The following is a 6,328-nucleotide window of genomic DNA, read 5'->3' on the forward strand; positions in this document are numbered from 1 at the left end:
GGAGGTGAGACGGTTCTTGGGGTTGGCGGGTTACTATCGTCGCTTTGTGCCGGGGTTTGCGCAGCTAACCAGCCCCCTGACCGATCTCACTCGAAAGGGTGCCCCGGATCTGGTCCAGTGGACGGGGCCGTGCCAGGCGGCGTTTGTGCAGGTGAAAAAGGCTCTCTGTGGGGAGCCGCTGCTTCACACTCCTAACTTTTCCCTCCCTTTTGTTCTGCAGACTGACGCCTCGGACAGAGGGCTGGGAGCCGTTTTGTCCCAGCAGGTAAGGGGGGCCGACCGCCCTGTCCTATACATCAGCCGGAAGCTAGCAGAGCGCGAGCGCCGGTACAGCACCGTGGAGAAGGAGTGCCTGGCCATCCGGTGGGCGGTCGGCTCCCTGCGCTATTACCTCCTGGGACGCTCATTCACCCTCTGTTCGGACCACGCCCCGCTGCAGTGGCTCCACCGCATGAAGGATGCCAACACCCGGATCACCCGGTGGTATCTGGCGTTGCAGCCCTTTAAGTTCAAGGTGATCCATAGGCCGGGGGCGCAGATGGCAGTGGCCGATTTCCTCTCTCGCTCGCGGGGGGGGGGAGTTGGCTCGGCCGGACGGCTCCCCGGCCTCGAACGGGCGGTGGGGGTGTGTGGCGGAGGCGTGGCCCCGGGCGCAGCTGCAGGGGAGGAGTGGAGCGGAAAGCTCATCAGGGCGGCGCTGCAAGGCCGGTAAGAACAGCTGATGTTGTTTATGGACTGATGATGGTCTCCCTCCGCTGTGTTTATAGTGAGACGAGGAGGAGCGGCCAGGGGAGAGATCAGCTGGGCTCGTGAGCTGTCAGACTGTGTGACTGAGTCAGCTGTCAAAACAACAACACTTGAATAAATGTGGAAGTTGGCTGTACCTACCTGTGTGTGCGTGTGTCTGTGCCTGGTGTATTCCACACTGATCTCTACCAGAAAATCCTGAAACACAATGTCCAGCCATCAGTTTGAATGAAGGTTTTGGAGTGACCTATTCAAAGTTTGGACTTAAATCCAATTGAAATGCTTTTCCATGACCTTAAACAGACCGTTCATCTTGGAAAACCCCCAATGTGGTTGAATTAAAACAATTCTGCAAAGAAGAGTCGGCCAAAATTATTCCACAGGGATGTGAAAGACTCTTCAAGGGTGACACAACTGCTGTCAGGTAGGGTTGGATGGCTATTTTACCAATAATACATAAAATCATTTTAGAAATGATTAATCAGGTTTTCTTTGTCTAATATTACAAATTTGTTTGATCACCTGAAACAGAGTGACAAATTTGCAAAAAAGGAAAAAAAAGGAAAAGAAATGGGATCAGAAATGTGGAAATACTTTCACAGCACTGTATATGGACTTTGTTTGTCGGCCTTAGTTTCATATTCAAATTGGAACAATTCTCATATTAAAACTACCTTTAAAAAAAGTTAAAGACTAGAATTTGGTTTGATCGTGCTTTGTTTTTTTAGGTAAAAATCCATTCTTGATTCATTAAGCTGTTGCAGCAAGATATTCTAACTTTTGCATTTAGTTCTTTATGCTGATTGTGTCTCCTCTTACACAGTGTACGTAAATGTCAGCAGAACCTCAGCCAGGAGACTTCATCCAGGGTGCAAAATGCAGCCTCTGGGCTACATCTTCATATTGGCCCAGTTCTTTTCTTATTCAGTCAGCACTCCTGGGAAAACACTCATTCTTACAGACATCTACACTGCAGACTTCTCCCACAATTCCACCCAGTGCTTCCTGCAGAAGTTCTCTGATGACTCTGCAATAGTCGGCCTCATCACTGATGGGGACGACAAGGAGTACAGAGGACTGACTCAAGACTTTGTGGACTGGTGCCAGCTGAACTACCTCCAGATCAACGCCAGTAAAACCAAGGAGCTGGTGGTAGACTTCCGCAGGCACAAGCATTCTCCACTGCAACCACTGAACATCCAGGGTTTGGACATTGAGGCTGTGGACAGCTACAGGTACCTTGGTGTTCATCTGAACAACAGACTGGACTGGACTCATAACTCAGACGCCCTCTACAGGAAAGGGCAGAGCAGGCTGTACCTGCTGCGGAGACTCAGGTCGTTTGGGGTGGAGGGCCCACTCCTGAAGACCTTCTATGACTCTGTGGTGGCTTCTGCTATCTTTTATGGTGTGGTCTGCTGGGGCGGCAGCATCTCTGCTGGGGACAGGAAGAGACTGAACAGGGTGATCCGAAGGGCCAGCTCTGTTCTAGGATGCCCTCTGGACCCAGTGGAGGTGGTGAGTGACAGGAGAATGGCGGCTAAGCTGTCATCCCTGATGGACAACATCTCCCACCCCATGCAGCAGACTGTGACAGCACTGAGCAGCTCCTTCAGTGGGAGACTGCGGCACCCACGGTGTGGGACGGAGAGATTTCGCAGGTCTTTCCTCCCCACTGCTGTCAGACTCCACAACAAAGACTTTAACTGAACAAACACACACATCCACACATGTGCAATAACACTAAGTGCAATAATCTTTTCTGGCATCGTTGTATTTTTACTCAGTTGTATATAGCATTCGTATTCTATTTTTATCTTATTGTATATTTTTATTCTATTTTATTCTACTGTATATAGTATATTATTTTATTCTATTCTGTACAGTTGTGTACTGTATTTATTCTTATTGTATTCTAATTTTTGCGTCATAACTTTTGCACTGTCCACTTCCTGCTGTGACAAAACAAATTTCCCACGTGTGGGACTAATAAAGGTTATCTTATCTTATCTTATCTTATCTTATTCTCCTAATGTTTGATGGGATCTACAATCTGTTGTCAGGTGTAAGTAGTTGCAAAGATGAGGATATTTTTCATGCAGTACAGCATTTGATGTTTGTTTTGAACATAAAAAAAGCACCACAATCTGTTTAGTCTAAACTTTGTAGTCATTTTTACTTGTAGAAGTCAGGTCGATTTCTAGTTCATTTTCCTCCTCATCTCTTCTCATCAATGCAAAATGTATTTTTGTGGTCCACGCCAGTTTGTCTCTTGGGACTGTTTGAGTCAGTGTATTGACTGAACAAAGACTGGATCTGGATTGCAACATCTTGACCTCAAGAGTTTTTCAAATTAATACCGCTTTGAAAAATGGCCTCTGTGCAAAAGTCAATCTAAAATCCAAAACACATGAAGTCCTGACCCTTTCTATCCATTACAAATTACATCAGTAAGATGGTTTATTTAACTGTGATCATTGTGAATGAGCCTCACATTTTACTTTAGTAAAGCAAGTTTATAAATACCAAATATTGGAGAACATCGCTTACAAATATTGGGTTCACATATATACAGAAAGTAATGCATAATGAGATTTGTTACTGGTTTAAAGAGAACACCTGATCTGACACTTGCAAACCCGTGCTTATTAGAGACTTCGATAGTCTGATGCACTGCACAGAGGTCAGAGTTTTCCTTGATTAGCTTTCAAAATGAACCGATTTCACCAACAAACAAAAATGATTGCTTGTCCAAGAATAGCCGTGGCTGTAATCGTTTGGCAGCAAGAAGGGTAATATATCATTTTCAGAACCAGTGGAGGAAAAAGAGTTTTCTGGGAAATGAAAACAGAACTTGAATGCAATATTTAAGGGGACTGAACACATATACACATTCTAGAGATTAAGTTAAAGAACTGAATTGAAGCTGGTCATCACCCAACTTTAGAGCATCACTGCACGCATGGATGCACACAAAGTGCAGAAAAGCAAATATTTGGTGCCTGTGAGGCGTGTTACCACAATGCTTCGGTCTCTTGTTTTTCTTTATTCTCTGCTCAATGTTTTGGTGTCGGCTATTTGTTCTTTCTGGCTAATCCAGTGGACTGATGCAGGCTTGAAACTTGCCACAAAGACACAATGCACTATCGCCTTGCCAGTTTCCGTTTGGGTGTGTTTCCTCTTGCCTGTACACATTACATCTCCACACTGTCACTGTGAGATCAGGATGAAGCACTTAGTTGTGCTTCTAGACTGAGTGTTAAAGATATATTTCACTGCAAAAACAGATGACAGCACTAAAGCTTTTCACAAAATTAATTAACAGTATTTTAGTAATAGCTTTAGATTCTACTGATAAAGATTCAAATGGGATATTCCATGGTAAATACAAATATGGGTTCACCTCGTGTCTGATTTAAAAAAATCTTTTATGCATGGTGTTCAAATGTCCCGCCCTTCACACAGTGGAGAAGAGAAACATTTGTAAATCGTTAAAGTGTTAAATTTCTTTTCATTCATTTGAATTTTGTAGTATGCTGAGTTCGGGCACCAGAGAGATGAGTGGGTACAAACTGGATCTCCCCGCAGTTAAACTGCAGAAGAGTCTGTGTGTCTAATGACAATTGTTCTTTTTTCAGCCTTTCCCACAAGTGAACAATGGCGTGTCCAGCGGGGTGGCCTGGGGGGGCACAGGCCACCCCCCAAACCAGACTGGCCACCCCAGGTGCCACCCCAAAGGCAAAACAATAAAATTCAATCAAATATCAAATGTCCGATTATGTTTTCACGGTGACGCTCAGATATCCGAGTGTAAGTGAATGCAGCATCGCTTCTGCGCTATGCGCATCACGTTAGCAAAGGTAGGAGAGCCAAGCGCGAAAGACGGCACTGCAGGAAACAATTTTTCGGTGAAAGAAAATGAGGACAGAATAAATGTCCCGGTAAGTAATATCAAGTTTGTTGAGTTTAGTAAACTTCGGTGAAATTAGAATACCAAGGAAAAAAATAACACTTAAAGAATTATTGCAGCCGTGGAATATTTCAGACAGTATGCTACTGAGGGCAGCTAACATAAGAGTTATGAGTTATAAGATATAATCTAAGTCGTAACATTGCTGTATGGAGCTGCAGATTTGGTTGCAGGTTAACATAGCTGGACTGGCCATCGGGCATACCGGGCATATCCCCAGTGACTTATTTTTTATTTTTTTTGTAATGGCATGAACAATGAGAGGTGGTGGATTGGCCAGATGCAGGTCGATGTGTAGAAATAACTCCGTTGTTTGGTGGTGGCTATGACGGGGCTTCCACAGAGGCAACAGGTGGATGAGGGAAGGGGAGGCAGGAGGAGAGACCCGAAGCAGCCGCCAGTCCGAGTGTCAGGTGAACTGAACTTCAGGTAAGAAGTTATGACCTGCAGTCTATCTGGGTCAGATATAAACCAAGTTTAGGTGGAGTTTATTTTCATGTTGCTGACTTTTTACTGTCAGTTGCAATAACTCGTACTGCGTTCTAGCCAGTTTGATGGAGTTTTTATACAGCTGGGTGGGTGCTATGATGTTACTGATAGTGAACTTTATTTTATTCATAAGGTTAGTAGAGTTGCCAACGGCTCCTTAAAAAAATGGGATGGTCCCTCATTCAGAGAAAATATTACGCGTTTCGTATTGAGCTGAGAAGAGACGCAGTTTGTCCCGGACTTTAGCTAGAATGGAAAAAAGACACAAAGCTGGATTTATTCTGTCTTTATGCTGCACAGCTGCCTCTTCTTCTCTCATTCTCTCCCCCTCTCTCTCCTGTTGCTACTTCAATCATGAAACTGATCAATGATCAGCTGATCGGCTTTTCTCTCTTGTTTGTTTATCGCCCACTTTGCGCCAGAAAGAGGAAACCAGCGGATATTGCGCTAAACAACAGCAGCACGTTTAAGCTTGATCAGCTGTTGTTAGAATGTATTTAATATTAATTTCTAGTATCAGCTGATGTTTGCTGGAGCCACAGCTGTAAAGCTGCTGGTCATGATGTCTGTTTGGATATGTGGTGAGAAGGAAACATGAAGATGAAACCAGGAGATGTCCTTACTGAATCATCAGAGCTGAACAGGTGATGGAGAAACAGGTTTACCTTTTAGGTGACATGAGTTGAAGTTATCAACTGTTTCTGAGAGATAAATAACACCAGGATCCTTTTTTATGTAGCTGACAGCTGGTAACTGTGCAGGGGCAGGTCTAGCAAAGTTTTGCCAGGGGGCCAGGTAGGGCATTAACAGGGAATGGTGGGCACAAAGAAATACTTTTCTTTCTTATTCTCATTTAAAATACCTAGTTTTTATTAAATAATTATCTAAATCTTACAACCAAAGTTTTTATCTGACGTAAAATGTATAGAAATCATACATATACCAACAAGACTGTACATCACTGTCACAACAGCATTTGTTTTCATTCAAAGGCTTTATGGCTTTAATACCTGGTGGGCCGGTCTGTAGTCAAAATGCCCAATTTTTTTGTCCCAGTCCAGCCCTGCAGGTTAATACTGGCAGTGTCACCATGCCAGCTGACTGTATTTCATCATCAGCCAG

Source organism: Maylandia zebra, linkage group LG14 (genome assembly GCF_041146795.1).
Source record: "Maylandia zebra isolate NMK-2024a linkage group LG14, Mzebra_GT3a, whole genome shotgun sequence".
Lineage (NCBI taxonomy): Eukaryota > Metazoa > Chordata > Actinopteri > Cichliformes > Cichlidae > Maylandia > Maylandia zebra.